Genomic DNA, 23,633 nt, shown 5'->3' on the forward strand with positions numbered 1-23,633 from the left:
GGATCCCAAGTGTTAGAAAGTCTCCAACCATCTTCTCTATTGAAGTTCGGATGTTTTTGAATTTCAATAGCCTCACGTATCATTCTAGGAATGAATCTGTGTTCTCTAGCGAGGATCTGTGGTTTATCAAATCGAATAAAATGGTTGAGTTTATCCAGAGCATGTTCACAGACTGCAGACTTTGAAGAACGCCTATTTTTGACATCTCCTATATGTTCCTTGACCCTAGTACCGATGCTTCTCTTTGTTTGACCTATGTAAGATAAACCACACTCACATTCGAGTTTATATACTCCCGCAGTTTGTTTAAAAAATATTTATTAAATTGGAAATAAGTTTGAGGATTGTATTTGAAGTAAGCTGTTTAATGTAATAATAATTATCTAATGGTATTTTTAATAAATAATAATTATAAATTAACTACTTTTTTTACTTTAAAGATTTATTTAAGTATTGTATATTAAGTATAATAAAATTATTTATACATTTAATTCTGTGTGTGAAAATATTGTAAGGAAATCTACTTGTGTCTGGTGAAATAATCGGCCATATGTGTATCTACCATAAGGTATTGGCGCAGCTCGGTGGGATAATCTCCAAGCCTTCTCTTTCTCTTCGAGATCTGTTCCTTAAAACCTACATATACAATAATTATTGTTATAAAATAATACAAAAAGTGGTTCGTGTCATTTTACAAATGTACGTACATACGTAACACACCGAGCACAATATCATTTTATTTCTCACTAGCTGTGCCCACGACTTCGTGCGCGTTGTTTGAATTTAAGTTATTTGGATATTGTAGCGTGATTTTATTTTTATTCTATATATAATTCTAAAATAAAAGTAGCCTTAGGTACTCCTTATTACATCCGCTATCTGCCAGCAAAAGTCCACAAACAGACAGACGTACAGACAGACAAAAATTGTAAAAAATGTTATTTTGGTATATGTACCGTGTATATATACATACATAAGCATTTAGTAAAAATGGGTTATTTTAATATTACAAACAGACACTCCAATTTTATTATATGTATAGATTACATAAATCGTTCAATTTCAAATTCCATTCGAAATTACAGTAACGTTAAATAACGTACATTTTCTGTTCGATGTTCAAATATTTATTTAATTTTCCATTAACACAAGGTTGTTTTTTATATATTACTTATATTTGATATCACCAAGCGTCTTTGTTTCTTTTTTATGTATGTTTTAAATAATCTTTCATGAAATTAAGATCATGTTCAAATTATTGATAGTTATGAAATTATGAGTTAAAAAATATCATATAAAACAACTGAAATGAAAAAGTACTAACTATTCGTTTCAATTTATCATTTTACTAGCTGTTACCCGCGGCTTCGCTCGCGTAGAATATGAATATATTTACAAATTAACTTAAAATATTACGTAAATTTAAGACCTCTTTGTATACCACATTGGTGTGTATTTCAGCCCTTAGGGTAGAATATATATGCGAATCAAGTCATTTTTAATCGGTAGCCCAAAACTAAAGTTTCATGATTCTAACTTAAAAAAATGACAGACTTCCAGACTGACCTGTATACGGAATGTAACACCAATAAGGAGGGAATCCTTAGGCGTAAAATATCCAAAAACGCTTAAATGCGAATTAACTCATTTTTAATCGGTAGCCAAAATATAAAATTTGATGCTTCTAACTTTAAAATAATTTTTTATCCTTATCTCACCCCTGTAGGGGTAGAAAATACAGAAACACTTGAAGAAGTATCTACTCCTTTTTAATGAGTATCCCAAAAATAAAGTTTCATGTTTCTAACTTAAAAAATTACGGACTTCCATACAAACATTCAACCATTACTTCACCCCTGTAGGGGTAGAATTTACAAAATTCGCTCCTTAGTGGGTGTCATGATATGTTAGTTTATAAGTATACAGACTAAAATATAAGTTTTATGCTTCTAGTCCTAAAAATGACAATACTTTCAAAAACTTACAACCTTTCATCCCCCTGTTCAACCCCTTACAGCACTTTTTCCAAATAAAAAGTACATACAGACAGACAGAGTTACTTTTATGGAAAGACATTGTTTAATGAATTAGGAAAGTAAAGAAGTTTTTTCTTTTTCTGAGAAACAAATTACATCATGGCAAACTTACTCCAGTTAACATTGAAAGCATCATGCTTTAAATAAACCTTAAATAATTATAACAATGATTACCCTAACCGAGGATACTATTTATCTAACCACAAGATATTATTAGTCCATCATCTATACGTATAATGAAATTGAAGTATCTCTTTGTAATATTAAAATACCCGCTTTTACTAAATGCATATGTACGTATATACGGTACATATATCTGTCATAATAATTTTTGTTTGTCTGTCTGTTTGTTCCGGCTAATCTCTGGAACGGCTAGACCGATTTTGACGGAACTTTCACTGGCAGATATCTGATGTAGTAAGGAGTAGCTTAGGCTATTTTTATTTTAGAATTATATATAAAATAATAATAAAGTCACGATTTTTTGTTAAATTCAAACGCGCACAAAGTCGCGGGCACAGCTAGTTATAAAAAATAAACGTGCACTTTGGACTGTTCATACTAGGACAGCAATCAAACAGGTTCCTCCGATCAGACGCAAGATTTTAATAGCACGAGAGTATCACCATCAGCTTACGAGTAGGATTGCTACTGAGCCAATTAAACTAAACATAAATAAAACAAAAATAAATAATTGACACGACCGTGGATTCAAACCGGAGCCCGCATGACCTGCAGACATATATTATCATACTCCTCGTCCAGCCGTTAAGACGTGATTTAGTAACAGACGTCCATTCGCTCGCTTTTCCAACATAAGAGAGAAGTAGAATACATTATTCCTGAAGGATTAATTCAACAATTGATGAAGGTAATTAGTTTGACAATTTGGACGAATTTTATCTTCAGGATCTAGCTCATTGTACGAATATTTTAGTAATATTTTGTGTATTTTAGTACTATTATGTTGAGTAAATTTGGTAATAATAGATAGATTATTTTATAATTGTTAATAATATTTTTTATACGAATTTAAACGTAAATTCAAGTAAGAAACAGTAAATCTTCCACTTTTAGCCAAAATCCTACACTTTTTTTTTGAGATTTACGTGCCAACAGAAAATATAATAAATAGTACAGGAGTGAATAATATGGTAATGAAAACATTTTAAAACTTAAAAAAATTATACTTTTTTTTATAAATTTATATTTGGTAACAAGGTCACGTGATGGAGAAAGGTCAATAGTGCCCATAAAAATCATTCTTAATATTGCCAATGCGCCAACTAAGTTGTTATGTTCATTTTGCCTGTACAACAATACTAAGTAGGTATATCTACTTGTGGGTGGAAGATTAGATTAGTGGGTGGTCACAAAGCCTTACCACCAAATGAAAGTTTACATTATAAATTTTATTTATTATTAGTTTTAGTCCGAAGAAGTAGGTATATAAGTAAGTCGGAATAAGGCATTCGCACATTACAGCTAACAACTATTTATTAATTAATATTATTTTTGGAAACTTTTTTATCTTTTTGATGTTTTGTGAAACTTCTTTCACGCCTTGTAAGACGTAAAGCAAAGGCTTGACACTCTCTTATCTCGTAATGAGTCCCTGGTGTGTGCGTAACGCGTATAGAATATATATTTCGTTGCTATATTTATATATTATGAAATAGGTAGTCGGATGGGCAAATGGGCCATAGGGCCAAAAATGGCCCAAAAAAAAGATATGCGAAAGCGATCCTGTGGCGCCTGCTGAAAAGACGGAGAGGGTACCGCTGGTTTTTTAGTGAGTATTCTCGTGTACTAGATCACACTAGATCATCCTGGGCACCGGCGAGTCCCCCATACCACACCCATTTCACGTGAGGGAATCGCGTAATGTAAGTCAAAACTTCCTACACTGCAGTATCGTTTCCTCCGGATATCATTTTGTTTCCATAACCATTTCGACCCTAAGAAAATATTAATATAGGTAATAATACGCTCCTCAAAATATAATTATAATTTAAATGTAATTTCAAGGCGTTTATACATTTTGATAACTTAGTTTAATAATAAGAGGACTTAAACAAATCATGAGCTTTATTTATGAGATTAGTACCTGATTTTGACTAATTTAAAGATCCAGACGGATTGACACTGCTCATGTAGTGTTATTTTTTATACATTTAAATAGCAGTATTAGCGTCAATAGTGCAATGGTTGACGGGCCACCTAGCGATGAAAAGAGTCTCAGGTTCGCTCCTGACCCCTTTGGGCTATTATCGTTCCCACGCTAGCCCATTTTTAAATTATATCAGAGCTCAACTATGAACCAAATATATCATACTTAATATAATATAATGAATTGAAAATATCCAAAGGTTTGAACCCGTTAATCTTAATCCAAAATTTCGCGGTAAAACCAGGGTAAGCTCCACTGAAATTTAATATGGTTAAGACAAGGAAAACATCGCGAGAAAACCTGCATCTCTTTAATGTACGAGTACCGGAATTTAAGTTGCATTTTGGATTAGAGTCAAAACTTTCTTTTTGAAAGGAGAGAAAGCATCAACCCAGCGGTTGTTTTACTGACATTACTTTAAATAAATAATAAATTAACTAGCAAAAACAAAATATCAAAGTATACATTCGCTATAAAGCTAAAATCATTTTCAGCTCGGTTGTATCGTTATAGAATACTGATATATTTTATTATTTGAAATGATAAATTTTATTTCGAAGATTTTATCTTAGCCAATAATATACGATGACAATAGTCGAACAATTTTCTAATAAATAACACCACGGTCCATTGTAACGTGAATCCCAGAATTATTTTCTAAGAGAAACTGTTAAGGAAAAATATCACGTAGCCGACATGGTAACGTGATTTTCCCTCGCAATGTCAGTCTTAAAAGTCTAAGAACTAGGAATTTCTGCACGTTACACTTTAGAATTGATGAACTTTTTACTTTAGTTGAAAATACGAGATGGGGATGATCAAAGATGTTAAAGGAAGAAACATTAATCCTTGTTTTTTTTCTTAAAAACATTAAAATAATTATGTATGACTGCCTCGTTGGCTTAGTGGCTAGTTTATAAAGTAACAGATTCTGAGGCCCTGGGGTTAACTCCGGGTACGGCTAACGAAAGGAAATTGGGTTCATCTTTTGACAAAGTGGCCCGGAAAAAAGTCTGGAAATTGGAAGCTTCTACTCACTAGGAGAGATTCCAAAGCTATTCCAATTCCAAAGCTGTCCAAAGCTATTGATATGTCGTCCCATACGAGAGTTGAGTTGTATTTGCGGAAAAAAATCTGGATTATATAATATGTCCCGTCAAGCCTATTCGAACTTCATCTAGACTTCATCATTATTTCACCTAAAAAAACAAACCAAAAATATTACTTATTTAAATTTAAGTTTCATTGCAATCAGAATATGTCAATTAACTAATTGTTACACAGCATTAAGTTTTAATTAAATGTTCATTTGCTACAATACGTTGTTAATTCCCTGTAGTGCCGCAAAGTCAGTATTTATAGTGGGAAATGGTTACATCCTAACAAGAGAACCTAGTCGAACTATTAACAAACGTACGTTAGTTCTATAAAAGGAAATATGTGGATATTAATAAAGTTACATAGATACATACATACTTGTTTCGTTTGTAAATTTGTACGAAGACGTGTATAAAGGAATATTGTAGTAAAATAGACAACTTCACAATAAAGTGTATGTGTACACGGCGTGCTATATGTTATATGTGTGAGTCAAAGTCAAAAGAGGCCAGCTAATGATAACGGACCTCTTTTGTTGTTCTTACTCTAACCGTTGCTATGGTTACTGTAGTAGTTGTTATTTGTCAGTGCGGTATATCGGTGTGATCTGTAAATAATTTGTATGTCGTTATAATTTGAATGCTGTGTGTTGATTAAATTTAATTTAATTCATAATAATGTGTGAATTCAGTTTTACATTATTTATATATCTAGGTAGAGTGTCGCACACACACAAGAACTAAAACAAAGGGGATAACCTTCTTATGGTGTGCATGACATCTACACTTGACATTCGCCTAACGTCATACAACTTTGCTTGTGTGCGTGTACGTATTTTCTACTGCTGACTACTTAAATATTTTTTTTATCAATGCGTGCTCAATTTTCACAATCCGTCTCGAAATATAAATAATCAAAGTATTAAGTTTTATTTTTAATTGATATTTCACTTTAACTTGAGTACATACATATTTCTCGACAAATAAATATGTTGAATAATATCACAAAAATAAGTAATACAAAAAATATATAATTGTATGGGTACATATTACATAATATAAAATAAAATCGAAGCCTTCGATGCCATAACATCGAGGTGAAGTGCAAAAATATCGGCGGCATTTCTTTCTTCTTTTGTATCGCTACTTGGGAAAACTTCGACTTGAGCCGAAAAAGCTGCCAGCTCTTAGATTTCAAATCGACTCGATGAGCAATTTTGAAGTGCTAAATATGCGAACCTCAGGCTCAAGCTGTTCATGGCCCGAGTGCTTCAACTCCAACGTTACAAATACGAGCCCTACCCTAAGAGCTAGTAACTCTAAATTAAATAAACAATAAAAATCAGTTATAATAAATATAACTATAGCAATATGAGGAAAATTGAAAACCATTTGAGTGAATAGTCAACCGTAGATTAATTTATACTTCCGGACGCAATATATTTAACAAACGGAATATATTTAACATAAATAAAACACTTGAAATATTTATAAGCGTTCCACGTCATATTTTAATAACCGTCATAATATTAGCTTGGCTTTATAGCTTATCTTATTTACCCGGAATCTGTTCATTGTTTATTATCATAAAAAAAGTTGTACGTTATAATTATTTAAGGAAGTTCTCTATTCTATTTTATACGTATATTTGTATGTTTGTATGTCTGCGATTTTATTAAATTTTCGTTATATAAAATAATCAAATTTTTCAGGTAGATTTTTCCTTGTATGTGTGCGTGGGTGCGTGCATGTGTTTGTTGTTTCCGAAACTGAATGTTAGTTAAATAGGGGATTGATCTTGCTAAAGTATATTTAGTTTATTTCTTTTAGCTTCTCGCGAAATAAACGTGACTGTGTGCGTATATAATATAATTTGTATTTATTAATTAAACGTGATAAAGCGAAGGTCGTTTCATTTAAGTACATTTTCACGACTTTACCAGTTGTAGACTAAAAATAAAAAAGTTTGTATCAAACCAATCTAAATTTTTCACGTTAGTTTAATTTACATTAATTCAATGACTACATCCGAATTAAATTTATTCGAATTTTGAAGCTCTATTAAAAATTCCATATACTTAATAAATAAATATATAATATTTCATACGCAATTATGTTCTCTACACACATCAATTAACTTTTAGCTTTTCATTTGTTTTCATTAGCTGCAAATTTTAAATTTAAATGACTTCAATGCTAATTAAGGGTTTCATAATCGTAAAAATAGTAAATATTAATCTGATGCATCGAATAATATATTTGGTGGTAGGGCTTTGTGCAAACCCGTCTGGGTAGCTACCATGCACTTATTACACAAAACAATACTCATTTTTGTATCAGTTTGAAGGATGAGGGTGTGTGTGTGTGTGTGTGTGGTTTATTAATACATAACTATAACTTTTAGGAACGTCGGTTTATTTGATAACATTTTTGGACATATGAACCTCCTGGTGATAATGGTCACCTCAAGACATAAACATTGGCGGTAAAAGAATTAATAACCATTCCTTACATCACAGCAATGCGCCACCAACCTCGGGAGCAAATATATTTATTCGTTTTTGCAGTTGTAGTTAAACTGTCTCACTCACCCTTCAAATTGGTACACAACAATAGACAGAGTTCAAGAGAAAACATCGTACTTAAAGTTAAGGTAGTTGCTCGAACGGTACCAATGTCAATGTTGGTAGATTTTTGACAATCAATAAGCAAGTGTAAACACTTCTATATTGAATAAAGATTTTTGACTTTGACTTTGACTTTTGACTTTGTCTGTGTACAAGCAATAGTGCGCACTTACCATCAGGTGGTCCATTTGCTCGTCTTATCTATTCAATATATATATATGTATATATAAATAATATTAATTCGCAGTTCCTAGCGTCTCCAATTTGTAAATTCATCTTGAGATTAAAAATAGCGAGCTAATGGTAGGTGGATCCTACCCATACACATAGTCGCTTTAAAAAATAAAAGCAATCCTCGAACTCGACGCCGGGATATTCTGAACTTTTTAACAATGAAATTATCCTATAGTTGTTTTTATCAGATGTAGAATATAGCGAAGTTTTACTTAATTTCACGTGACAGTCTTAAAAATTTGCATTGCGCCACCAATCAAATTTATTTTTAATTGATTTTTGAAAATAATTTAAATGCTTTTATGACACAGAAAAATATTTACTGGGATTCTTGAGCTCTTTTAAAAAATCGATACGAGATTGAAGAAACTTTATACGATACAAAAAAATAGCAAACTTTTATAAAAAATATCAGATTTCAGACATGAAGTCTGAAATTTGATAATTGGAGAATCAGAAAAACTTCTTGGAAAATATATCATCATCGTGCTCAATATTTTAATAAATATTGAATTACTGTTTTATAAAAAATATATACATAAATAAAAACTAATAATATGCACTCATATAGAGGTCCCATATGGTAAATAGTCGCGACACTTTACCGACAGACTTTGCTTTAAAAGGATTTATAAATAATATGTGAAAATAAGGTGTTTTTGTCTCGCTTTATTTTGTTTTGAATCTTTTTCTCCCTTACTCATTGCATTAGCAATTTCTTTTTTACCATCACTACATGTGATAACAATAAAAGAACGATGTTTCCGAGGTATGGGTGTGTGAAGACTAACCTTTGCACTTGCCTCACCCGGGGTCCGAACCCAAACCTCGGGATTAGTCTTATAAGTCAGCTAGACCAACAATGCAACCAAGCGTTAATATAAAGGGACCAAGTAATGCCAACATAAATTTTAATCCGAAAACAAATGTTATTTTCAATAGTATGTAATAGAAAATTCTACGGAAATATTAAATTGAAGAACAGTACCGAGGCTCACACTGTGGTAAGTTTAAACAAAAGCAGGAGTAGCAAATCGTATTAAGAACTTCATTTTTCAAATTTAAATGCAATCAGTCTAAACTTCGAGTCAGAAATTTTGTTACAAGCACAGTCTTTTGTTCAGAGAAATATAAAAGTTGTATAAATTGTTTCACGAACCCATGTAATGTTATTAATTTTGACAATAGAGATCATTCTAACGCTCTGATTGGTAGGAATTTAAAAATTACGGTACACATGACCAATCATATAATCGAATTGCTGCCACAACAAATAAATGTACGCTTTGTTGAACTATATGGAGTTTTGAAAAAAAGGTTTTATCGACTTCGAATTGCGGAATAAATAAAATTGCTTGCAAAACTTTGTGGATTAATTTGCGTTCGTAAAATATTTCACTGAAAGGATTCGATAAATAAACCTTTGATGATTAGGTTATTTAATATATATTTATTACGAGTACTTATAATTTTCCAAACAAATTATACATTTACGTTACTTCTTATTATAACTATATCATTTTGTTTTAGAAAGGCAAATGGTCAACTGGGCTAATTTATGTGATTAACTTTGCTCATGAACATTTGTACTTAAATAAATATAGACCACTTACGCTATTAATGTACGTATCGAGATATATCATATGTTATGTCTCTAGTACTAGTAGTGACACTGGAACACTTATTCTGACCTAGATGATCCAGTCGTTAGATTAGGCTTCAAGTACATATTAACCGAAGATTACGGGTTCATGTTCAAGCCGGCATGAACGGATTTTCATTTACATAAATGAACACCACAATAGGTAATGAAGGAAAACATCTGAGAAAACCTCAGATGTCAGATGAACAGCTATCATATATGTATGACCCAGCGGCGTAGAATAATTGTTTGTTGTTTTATTGAAACAACAATATCTCCGGATGTAATTATTATTACTAAATATTTTATTTATACATTGAAAATCTATAGCAGATTTGGAAGATATCAGCGTTATGCTGCCCAATCTCGGAGAATACGTGAATCCTGCACCTTATACCTGTACCAGACCAGTACCAGTAAGTAAGCCAGTGTAAGTGCCAGTCGCCACAAGAGGTATAATAACTTAGTTTTCAGTGATCAGTAAGAAATGGTTAATATTTTTTACAGCGCCCATTTTTATGGGTGGTGGTGGTATGGTAAGGTGGACTATATAGTCCGTCCACCTATTACAAAATAACTGGTAAGTCAATTTGCAACTATGATTGAAACCGTTTAGGAGCGGTTCATTAATCACATTGTAACTCTTATGACTTAGTCAGCGTAAGGCAAGCACTTTAAGCTGAGAAGCTTAGCGAAACTAATAAAATTACCAGCTTAATTAAAACGTGACGATTCAAGTTATCTATTATGACATTAAAACTAGTTGAAACCGTGGCTTTGTCCGCTTGGAATACACTTTATGACTGATGAAAAAAGGAAGCCTATATTCTCCAGTGTCTATGAGCTTCGAGCACGGTTAGTATCACATCAGAATCAATTCAGTGGCTTAACCATAAAGGCGTAACAGACAGACAGATAAAATAACTTTCACATGTATAATATTAGACAAGATGGATGTGTCATTTAATTTGAATAATTCAAAAAGTACTATTTCATATCTTTGCGATAAACCGAATATTGATCCGAAAAGAATGAGCAAATACCAATCCATTCATTCGCGATATTTTCGATTATTCATTGAGAGCCAAGATGGTCCGGTGGTTAGAACGCGTGTATCTTAACCGATCATTTCGGGTTCAAACCCAGGCAAGCACCATTGAATATTCATGTGCTTAATTTGGGTTTATAATTCATCTCGTGCTCGGCGGTGAAGGAAGGTGAGGAAACCTGCAAGTGTCTAATTTCAATGAAATTCTGCCACATGTGTATTCCACCAACCCGCATTGGAGCAGCGTGGTGGAGTATGGTCCAAACCTACTTCTCAAAAGGGAGAGGATGCCTTAGCCCAGCTGTGCGAAATTTACAACAACATTAATGTCATTTTTCGCAACCCATTATTCATTTAAAGTTTAAAATAAATGCAATGAAAATAAATTCATAAATAAAATAAATAAATAGAGAGAGACGTATGTGTGTATTTTGTAGCTCTGTGTTTTATTTACTAAGCTTATTAAAGGAACGGACGTCCGTTTCGTAACGTGATTGGCCCGCTGATTAATGACTGAAGTAACTTTTGGGATTCATACGCGATTTTATTGGATCAATGATGAATCACGTTACCCTCGCGTGGGCTTTGTATTTGTGTCGTTATTTAATTTTGACTTAATTTAACTCGTTAAATATTGGTTTAGTTAGTCTTTCTAGTATCCGCTGACGTTTTGTCCTTTGGAGTATTATATTATTCGTTTTATAAGGTTTACGGGCCGCCTAGTGCTGTAAATATAAATATGAATCTTAGTAATTTCTTAATTAATATTGGGCTTTGCCAGTATTCCTTAAAAAAATGTATATGCTAAAGTCTGTCTGCGTATTCGTTTAAAATTAGTAGGGAGCAAGCTTGAACGCCAAGGAACGATATATATATATATATATATATATATATATATATATATATATTTTATACCTAGTATATATATAGTTTAACAGGGTAACTGTTATGAAAAAGGTTTCCTCTTTTAAATCGAAACAATTTTTTTTGCTTCTGCGGGTTCTATTCTGAACAACACAGTTCAATTGAACTACAATTGACAAAACTCAGTGAGAATAGAGCAATAGGATCGAATAGAATGAATGATATGAATGATACCATCAAATTAAATCGTTGTTTTAGCGGTACAGTATTGCTGTGAACATCGAACGCTTTGACACAACAACGTTGACGGAACACTTGAAAATTCGGTGAGGTACTTAACAAATGATATTTAGTCGGTGTACGATTAATGAGTGTTTGCGGCTCGTGGCCTTCAGCTTCGAGCTAAGTTAAATGAATTTAGTTTGCCGTATTCGTTATTGTTTCGTGAGGGAACATTCGGTGTAATTATCGATGCACCGTGCCACGCTGTCTGGAAATTCATTGATATTAATGAATTATGCGGCTTTGATAGTAACGAACCAATCTATAGGCGGTATAATTGCGGTGTAAATTTTTTCTGCGACTTGAATTTTTTTTTTTTAGAAATATAGTCACGTCTTGTATTCGGCAAGGTTTTTTTAAGAATTTAACCGTTTTTATAAATTTCGAAATACAAATATGAAAATCTTTTACAATATTTTATATAATTTTATTACTGCATAATTTACGTTTTCATAATAACTTATCATAAATAATATATTTAATCTAAAATATTTGATAAAAGTCGTATGGTACTCAACAGAAAAACATGAATCATTTTTTAATTAAAAAATATCTACTAAAGTTCAAAACAGTGAATTTTAACACTGCTAAATAAATCCTCTATTTACTGTTAAATTATAAAAATTACAATGATATCTATGTACATTTACGACCCCTTCGTCCAAACCACTCATTTTACCCTCATTTCCAAGCTGTTGATCAAATTTTTTATAATGTTGGACGTTTGTCACGACTGATGTGTTCAACAGTTCATTGTTTCAAATCATGTCATGGAAGGGATCCGTACGTGGAATTAATAATGATACTTTAAATATAAACATTTCGTTTTTTTATGTTACTGGGACTACGCACGAATATGCTTTAACATAATTGGTGATTTTATGGTTCCAATAAGTTGATAAAGACATTAATATTTTGTCAATTTAGTTGGAAATAAAATCCCTGATAATACTAAGTCAAATTATAATAGTTCAACAGAACTCAGCAAGCGTTGTCTTGACTGTGTACATGGAAATATTATCATGGCGTTGAACGTTACAGAAATTAATGTGCTACACTTTATTTTTATATTTATGCAACTGTATAACTATAAAAAAGCCAACTTTATTATCTTGGTGTGCGTGACAGCTACGCTTGTCACTCGCCAAACGTCGTACTACTTTACTGGTGTGCGTGTACTTTGTTGCCAACAACCAACTATTTTGACGATTTCGTTTTCATAAAAAAACTTCAAAACGAAGATGATAATTGCGAACTTGATAAGAATCGAATAGTACCAGTATATATATATATATATATATATATTAACTATCTATCAGTAACACAAAACTAAAAAAAAGTCGTCTTCGCGTTTGGACTCCTCTTCCACTTACCATCAGGAGTCATAAGTCTGTCTGGACAATATAAAAAAAAAAAGTACTGTTATTTGCGTTAATCACATTTTTAGAATAAAGGTTATTGAAAAACAAACGATTTAAATATATTTATCAGAGATCCTTGATGCATTTTCAATAGCCATGAAAAGTCTCAGTAATTTCTTTAAGAATTATTTACATTGACAGGTGTAAAACAATAGATTTGAATATAAAAGTATTCTTTTATGAAGAAAATGGATCTAGGAGTTCTTTGCATACCCTTTTAAATATTTTAGAATCGAATATTTCCCAATATCATAGAGTTATTGAAGCGTTTTAATAGAATGAAATGTGCAGTGCAGGACACATGGGTGTTATTTAAATTAAATAATAAGTAAATTTTACAAGATTGGCAAACGTGGCAAGCGAGGAGGCCCGCCTGATGGAAGCTGACTACCACCGCTCATGAACATTTGTAACACCGGGGGTCTCGCGGGTGCGATTTGAAGATTTTGGAGTTACATGCAATTGTTTGGGTATAGCCAGCCAGCCAGCCAGTAGATCGAATTATTGGGACTATTGTAACTTTCTGCAAGTGCCACATACGTTCTATCTTGTTTTAGTTCCGTGTATTTTATAAGTTTTTCATATATTGTCCTTTGCAGATTCTATGTATTAGGTATGGCAGAGGTTTAAGGAAGGAGTACGTACGCTCATTTCTTGAAGGTTCCCAAGTCGTATCATTTCGGAAAAACCACCGGCGAAAGCTGGTTCCACAGAGTGGTTGTACATATCTTAAGAATCGCGCTGTTGTGGATTTTCGGACATCTAGGTGGTGCGAATGAAATTTAGAATTTTGACAAGAAGGTGAAATTCAGCAGCCGGATTAATCCAAACAATTCCTCGGAACATTCCCCGAAAAAATATGGGTAGAAGATCCAATATATCTACGCAAAGCCAAAGGATCAAACCAAGCAGATCGGATAGGGCTTGATCGTCGATAATTCGAGTTGCTCTATGTTGGTTACAGTCAAATAGAAGGAGCTGGTACTCAGTGATTATTATTGTTATACGGTTTAATATGACATAATTTTTTTTTGTCATTGTTTTAATTCATATGGGATTTTTTTTAAAATACGTTTCATACGTTGTTGATTTATTTCATTGTGTCTATTATTTAATATATAATATATATAGCAAATTTGTTCTAACCGTGTTTCCCACGACTTTTAACACGTCTACGTCGGAATCGGCTTATGTTTTGCTATAATAATTTGATACATTTATTATGACATATAAAAAAAGAAAAAAGTCATACAGCTTAGAACGTAATATTAATATTGAAGCTGTTTAAAACCGAGAATTAATTAGAAGACCGAAATGAAAAAAAAGTGGCGTTTCACAACGTATTAAGTTTGTCTCTTAAATTCCAAAATAATTTGTAACAGACCTACCTCTTACTATAACAATTTAAATTATATCAACTTCGTTCTTATTAACTTTCCGTTCCAAGCCTGTCCACGAAGTTTATATATTTTCTGTCACGAACATACATTTTAATCTCCCGCAGAGCTCAGGATACTCGTGCATAATTGCTGCGAGCTCAATCATAGCAGACTTTTAAGACAGCTTTTATAAAAGAGATGTTTAACTCACTTTTCCGAAGTCGTCATACAGTTTTACTGATGTTTTTCTTAAACGAGCATCAGCTAAAAATTTAACTTTACGAGGGTTGTCTAGATAATTTATTAAATGGTTGATTAACAATAACAACCTGTAAATTTCCCAATGCTGGGCTAAGGTCTCCTCTCCCTTTGAAGATAAGATATGAGCATATTCTACAACGCTGCTCCAATGCGGGTTGGTGGAATACACAGATGTGGCAAAATTTCGTTGAAATTAAACACATGCAGGTTTCCTCACATATTATGCAAATGAAAATTCAGTGGTGCTTACCTGGATTTGAACCAAAAATCTAACCACTGAGCCATCTCGGCTCTAAATGGTTGATTAATTAGTTGTAACATTAATTAATCGGGTTGAAATTATATTAAATTGTTTAAAATTTGAACAACATTAAATAAACTGTTATGTTATACTTACAGTATTTTTTTTATTTCTTTGGATTGATTTTGGTTAAATAATTAGCGAATAATATATGATTCGTATTCTTTTCTTTTCTTGGAGATATAAGGAATAGTAAAAGTTTGTCTAGTAAGTCTTACTAGGCATATTTTGCCCGTTCGTCTACCTGTTTCATAAAATTATAGTGCGCCAGGATTGTAGTGGTCAAATTGGTGTGCAAATACATTGGCATTTTATTTTCCTTTATCTCTACAATTCGATGGAACATCAATCAGATACGATAAGTTCCTAATTGCATTATTTACCCGAAACTTTCTTGACATATACACCCAACTTCACTAGCCGGACCCGAGATTTGATCGCAGAATCTTGAAATCTGCAGCCATATAAGCTAGCAAGTAAATACAAAACATAGACATTAACATGATTGTGTGTGTATCAATAGGTTTACCATAACTTATATCCTCCGACGACCTCTGTGGTCGAGTAGTGTGTATACCGGTTTTCATGGGTACGCCACTCTGAGGTCCCGGGTTCGATTCCCGGCCGAGTCGATGTAGAGAAAGTTCATTAATTTTCTATGTTGTCTTGGGTCTGGATGTTTGTGGTACCGTCGTTACTTCTGATTTTCCATAACACAAGTGCTTTAGCTACTTACATTGGGATCAGAGTAATGTATGTGATGTTGTCCAATATTTATTTATATCCTGTCGTCAGGTTTTCAACAGTTCTTTACATTAATCTATTTTAATATTATAAATGCGATAGTAACTCTGTCTGTCTGTTGCTCTTTCACGGTCAAACCATCTAATCGCTAGTAAGCTTGAACTCCAAGGGATGACATTAGCTTTTTTATGCTTACGCTTACCTGACGACCATCTCCTAAACGCAAGTGAAGCCGCGAGCGACACATAGTGACCAATATAATATATATGTCCAATATACGTGTCTATACTGTAAAGTAAATATGTGTTAACCGTGTAAATGTACCCAATTTAATCAGTGTCATTAATTAATAAACGTTCGGAACTTGGTTGTTTGACCTTAGTCAATCTAACTTAGATTAACTTGCAATTACTTGGGCTCATGCAAACCCAAGACCTTAATTCTGTGATAGTCAGCCATTAAAATTCGGATAGAGTTATCCTCGTGACATGTTATAACTAATTATCAAGCTATCCCTCTCGGTTCACTAATTCTGTCTCCTTAATCAAGCTTTTATCCTTACATAGTCACTATATACATACATATGGATAAGCTATACATAGTATAGCCTAATCAAAATATAGAAGGAATACGACTAAGTTTTTAATTTAACTTCTGCGAATATAGCATAAAATCAAAATCAAAATATTCTTAATTCAAGTAGGCTCATAAAAGTACTTTTGAATCGTCATGTCACAGTGTTGAATTAAACGTAGAGCTACCACCGGTTTGGAATGTAGATTCTACCGAGAAGAACCGGCAAGAAATTCAGTTGTTACTCTTTTTCAACATCTATAATTTGCCTTGATGATTTTTTGACATGAGCTTTAAATTTCATAATAATCCAATCCAAAAATAACTGTTGAATCTTTTTATAGAAACGAAAACCGTTTCCCAGGAAGGATGTATTAACTTTGCGAAGTCGGAAATTAGTATTATTAGTTTTCCTCCTCGTGTCTACAATTGTATAGATCTTGTATTTTCACCGTTTCATTCAAGAATATCTATATTATTATTGTGAATATACATAATATTGTTGTAAACATTTCGTGGAGCTACTGTGAGTATACCCACTTTATTAAAAACATTTCGAAAAGATTCTCTAAGATCATAAGTAGACCGCTCTATTTTGAAACATAAAAACAGTTTCAATATCTGTAGCGTTACCCCGAAGGAAAAATATCATTCATTTAATTCTTCATGAAAAATAATAATAAATAAGTAAGACTTTAGTAATTCATAAAAATATTAAAAACAAATTAAATTCTCTATGACTTAATATTCTAGTCTTTGATTAGATGATTAAGTATTTATATTTGCTTGTATGCCAGTAGGCTCCGTTTGAAAAGGACTTATGTAAGAGAAATCTGTAATTAGTATTTAGTGAACAACAGAGAAGGGAAATATTTTTATTTAAAAATATAACACTTGCGAATCAGTTTTAATTCATTTTTTTTTTAAATGTTAATTGCTATGGTCTTTAAACAAAGTTCAACTAAGCGCTGTAGGTACTGTGGCCAAAAAGATTCACTTAAAATAATTAAGTAAAGACTATATTAGTTACCATTATTCAATCGTTAATTTAAGGGATTTTTATAAGATTAAATACGACTCAATGTGAGACGATAAACCACATTGGTACCACAGCAAAAATAAAATTTTAAAATAGAAACAGTAGAATTTTATACTCATTTTCTTTTAAAGTAAGCTCACTTTCAATCAGCGCTATTGACATTGTGAAGTGCATAATTTATGTTCAAAATTCATTCCGTTCTCCGGTGCCAAAGAAAATCACCCCGTATACATTGTAAATGTTGACATATGTATTCGCCCTTCGTTATAGCGGTAATATTAATAAAATTCTTAACAAAAGTTAAAGCTTTTTAATAGAACAACACCAACGTTATTGCTAAAAACGAATAACTACGATTTTTGATACATAATTAACCAATTTGGCAGTACAAATAAAAACGTAGACAGTAGTAGAATTTCATCCGAGGTCACTGTGTATATAAAGAAAATATCAAGCAAAAGTAACCCAACGATAATCGTAGACTATCACATAAATGAGGATATTACCAGACAAATCCACCACTTCGTTGGATTATTTAAGATATTATTTTGGTAATGTTAAAAGTTTCGGTTATTATTGCCATACAACGTTCAAGGGATACTCTTCATTCTAGGCGTATATTAATAACTTGATTAACTTCCGTTGGAATAATTCAGTACTGAACTGGTTTATTCGAAAATCTTTGAAAAATAAATAATTTTTTTTAGCGGTAATGACGCAAGTCCCATTTGACTTGCCTTTCATTTTACTGTTCAAAAGCAATTCTGTCATGCTGTCCCGGTTTGAACTGTGATTTAAAGCCCGTATAATTATACGTATACCTATATACCTATAATTATAAGGTTGTATTGTACGCAAACAATGAGAATTGATCCCGCAATTGGAGTCTGATTGACGGCAAGAAATAGATTATTAATATGACGGTGTCTATACTTTATGAAGTTACAAAACACTGGTCTCATTAAAATTAAATACAGATATAAGTATGAAAAGATTATTATATCTTTGTAATGCCATTAAAAGTTACCTCATTGTAATAATGTTCATGTTATTTCCTGCAGATATAAAGCAACATCTAAACCCGTGGGTATCATTAGGGCCGGCTAAGGGAAAGATATGTGTTAAGCGAATTCATTAAAGCCGTTAGTTCTCGTCCTAACGTTTAATGGTGGCGGGAAACCAACCCATCAGATACAGCATTCCTTAAGAGGGTTGGCGTTAGGTAGTAATAATCTACCAAGTTTTCCTGTATTGACGGAAAATAAATAAAAACATTGGCAAGAGAGTGATCTATATTATTAAATCACGACAAAGTACATACATAATTTGATACTGAGAACTTTAAAAAAAATATTACTATTTTTAAAAATAAGCTTATTCTATGTACAGATACTCGTAGCTGTAGAGATATTCTATAGGAAAAAAACTCGAAATTCATAGCAGAACACATTGACTTATTATTATAATTATAAAATTTATAGGATACACATATCAAATGGCGTATGTCGGAAGTCGGTTATCAACATTTCACGAGTGAGATACGAAGTGTATTATTACAGAGTCGTACTGCAGATCAATTCAAATCCAAATTTATAAAAAGTCCTAAATCACAGCGTGTTTGAGTTACATTATTCCAAATTTGTTAAAAATAGGGTACTATATTATTTGCCTTATTACACACACATACACAGCATCAGCCCGCATTCGTCCACTGCTGGACATAGGCCTCTCCAAATGCACGCCACTGTGGTCTTTCTTTCTTTTTTTCTTGTCTTATTAATCATGTGAAAATCGACGAGGTATACATTCGGGAATCAACAATATCGTGGGAAATAGTTAAGATAATGTAAAAAAATGTTGAGCTAAGTCATGATCCGAGTTACATCAATCGTGAAAAAAAAATCGATTTGTTAATTAATCGTGGACAGTTTAAATAAATTAGAACAAACTCAACTCTTTCAGAAATATAAATCGTTCTATTCCAAAATTTCGTTTCCGGGGAGGAGTAGGTAATTTACTCGTTGTTGAATCCGATAATATAATATAAAGATATCAAAGGAAATTGGATGGGTATAAGCTTGGAATTTAGTATGTCTATGATACCACTTTAAATTCATAGCTTATTATGTGACTAACAGTAGAATAGGTATGTTTAGTTTCAAAGCAAGATTTTTTTTATAATGGTCAGACGAGCATATGGGCCATCTGATGATAAGTGGTCATAGAAATATTAATTATTCCTTAAAACGCCAATTCATCACCAACCTTGGGAACTATGATGACGTTATATTCCTTGTACTTGTTGTTGTCACTGGCACTCCTTTTAAACCTTTTAAACCTGTTTGGCGGTAGAATATTTGATGAGTGGGTGTTACTACCCAGATGGGCTTGCACAAAGCCCTACCACGAAGTAAAAAATTTAAGAATTATTTTAAAATAAAATTATTACTGTGTTATAATGGTGCTCCCACGCTGTACTTAAAATATTATTCAATATTAACTAATACCACATTTACTAGTGTTAGAGACTAGCCCTAGCCTCCAATACGGTGCTACGTCATAGGATATCATAAAACTTTAGTTAATATTATTTTATATGGAATAACATTTAATACTGGCATGTAACACTATTTCTTATTTTAAAAGTGATTGAGCTGTCATAAGGAAAACAATTGGATGCTCTGACTTAAAATTCGTCAATGCTGGTGTTCCACAAGGCTGCGTTCTATCACCCACTCTGTTTCTTCTGCATATCAATGACTTGTTGCAAATCAGTAACATTCATTGCTATGCAGACGACAGCACCGTAGACACCTCATACACCGGCCGTGCTAATATTTCTCGGGAAAACGTCGAAGAAAACCGGAACAAACTTGTATCTGAAATCGAGTCTTCGTTAAACAAAGTCTCGAACTGGGGTCGGTTAAACCTAGTTCACTTCAACCCCAAAAAGACGCAAGTTTGCGCGTTAACTGCTAAAAAAACACCATTTGTCGTATCTCCACGATTCGAGAACATTCCGTTAGCCGCTACAGCTAGTATCGGAATACTTGGCGTTGATGTTTCGAGTCTCGTTCAGTTCCGCGGTCAATTGGAAGGCAAAGCCAAATTGGCATCAAAAAAGCTTGGTGTGCTCAGCAAGGCAAGACAGTATTTCACGTCGGCCCATCGTCTAAGACTATACAAGGCGCAAATTCGGCCTCACATGGAATACTGCTCTCACCTCTGGGCGGGTGCTCCCCAGTACCAGCTCCTTCCATTTGACCGTATCCAACGTAGAGCGGCTCGAATTATCGACGATCAAGCCCTTTCCGATCTGCTTGATCCTTTGGCTTTGCGTAGAGATGTTGGATCGCTCTGCATCTTCTACAGAATTTATCACGGGGAATGTTCCGAGGAATTGTTCGGATTAATCCCGGCTGCTGAATTTCACCTTCGGACATCTCGTCAAAATTCCAAATATCACCCGCACCACCTAGATGTCCGAAAATCCACAACAGCGCGATTTTTAAGACATTTTCTGCCTCGCACAACCACTCTGTGGAACCAGCTTTCGCCGGCGATTTTTCCGAACCGATACGACTTGGGAACCTTCAAGAAAAGAGCGTACTCTTTCCTGAAAGGCCGGCAACGCACCTGCAAGCCCCCCGGTGTTGCAGATGTCCATGGGCGGTGGTAGTCACTTTCCATCAGGTGAGCCTCCTGCTCGTTTGCCACCTTATGACATAAAAAAAAAAAAAAAAAAAAAAAAAGATTGTGATCATTGTATAAATATAGAGAGAGATTGGAACATCATTGTACAACATAATTTTATTTTGCCATCCCGAACTACTGAAATTACACTAGCGAATGTATTAATTGTGTCTACGTTCGGATATAGTTTTTTCTTTTGATAATATGAGTACTATCAATATTACATAACATAAAATGTTTTACAACGGTTACTCAATTGGGACAGGAATAAATTAAGAAATGTTCAATGATCATTTATGACATTTTATAGCCGATTGATATCAGACGCGTTATAATTTTTGTAACATTTATCTTTACGGCTGCGCGTGACATGATATTTATTTAATCTTACTATCTATACATGTAGCTTATTTATGAATTATGGATCAATTGTCAATTTATCTTTAGTAATATTATCGATATTAAAGTAACAAATAATATTTGATTATAAACTTCGTTCTGCAATTCATATCCCGTATGGTCTAGTGGCTAGGATACCTGGCTTTCACCCAGGAGGCTCGGGTTCGATTCCCGGTACGGGAAGCTTTTTATAGTGTTTAATTTATTTTTGTGAAAATTACTTTTAAATTAAATTACATTTTTAATTATGTTAAGACTTGTAAAAATATTTATTGTGTAAAATCCTCTAAAGTAGTAGTTTTAGTGATGTCGGAGAGCGTTGACCGATGGGATAGCATATTTTGTTCGAAATCCCTCATAAAAGAGGTTTACGGGAGTTAACTATACAAATCTTTTTATTTAAGAAGCAATTTTGTTTTAATAGAACTAAAAAGTAAGACTGTAAGATTAGGTTTAATTTTTTTTATCTAAAATAATATTATTGGTATTAAATTAATTTAATTTGATTTCAATGTTAATATAAATAAATGAATAATTGTTCGACATTACAATTCAAACTTTTTGCAATTTTAAGTATTTTTTTTTTTTATTATATAATGTATTCAAGAATTAACATAATTTTACGTGTGTTGCGACCACTGATTGGATGTGATCTGTGACATTATGCGACATTGACCTTCATCCTTCGATCTTCGTCCGACACTGATACGGGAAGAAGTGCAAGTACGCTGTTTAACATGAGCTAACGATGAATTGTTTCTAGTGACGATATCTCCCGAATGGGAACTCAGTAATACTTCGTATTGACGTCTAAACATATTTGATATGTAGACAAGCCTGCACAATGGCAAATTAGTCTATCAAAAGATTTCCGTCTGTTTTCTAATTTCATGCATATACATGAAATTACTAATATAAGTAGTAAATAAATTTCTGTAAAACAGCCTTCTTCCAAATATATTTTTGAATAAGAATTATTTAAGAGATAAGTCATAACTTTTCCACTTGAAGTACAATGTAATAATTATTAATATAAGTTTCTATTATCTGCATTTTTTCGGATTCAATCAAATCTTAAATAATTTCATATATGAGTAAGTCAGTTTGTTTATCACGCTTTCACGTCTTAACCACTCAACATGATCGCGAAGTATGTTTGCACACTCGTTGTCAGGGGTACAGAAACAAACCCCCTCTCACTCGAGTGCGAAGTGACGTTGTGTTGAACAGAGATATTTTCTTACAATTAATAATATATTAAATAAAAAATAAATAAGGAGTCATAGGACACTCGATTGGAAAGAAGTTGCATCCGCTTTATATTAGGAATTTATTAAAGAAACAGACACGATTAAATAAATCAACAACGTATAGGAATAATTAAAGAAACATATAATTTTTTTATTTAAGTTCCCGTTTAAATTAAAGCAATAACAAAAAATAAGTTTAGAAAATATTATAATCGTATATAAATAGAAAGTGAAAAAGAGGGAAAGGTTGCCTGCCCTATAAAGCTTTATTCTGACGTGACGGTTTCTGCCAGTTCGTTCTAAAAGAACGAAAAATAAATTTTAACCAAAAAGAAAAATAATTTCGTGTTCTTAAAAATAATTACAATTAAGTTGAATTCCTCGAAATCGTTCAGTAATTTTTACAAGCAATTTAACATCCTTTGAGAAAAATCTCTTTATGATATTTTAATTGTGAATAGTTTGGTCTGAGTTAACTAAATTACAAGTGTTCATAATCAATACTAATATTACTCAATTTGTTACCTCTTCACGCTCAAACCGCTGAATCTATTTCGATGACATTTGGTATGA

The 23,633-nt window shown here is 32.7% G+C and overlaps 1 non-coding gene across 1 annotated transcript; it reads left to right on the forward strand.

Annotated features, from left to right (window-relative positions):
* The first annotated feature begins 21,921 nt into the window (after positions 1–21,921).
* Positions 21,922–21,993, forward strand: Trnae-uuc. The gene has a single exon. It is a non-coding gene; the product is annotated as a tRNA-Glu (tRNA).
* The last annotated feature ends 1,640 nt before the right edge of the window (positions 21,994–23,633 follow it).

This window comes from Vanessa atalanta, chromosome 7, assembly GCF_905147765.1.
Source record: "Vanessa atalanta chromosome 7, ilVanAtal1.2, whole genome shotgun sequence".
NCBI lineage: Eukaryota > Metazoa > Arthropoda > Insecta > Lepidoptera > Nymphalidae > Vanessa > Vanessa atalanta.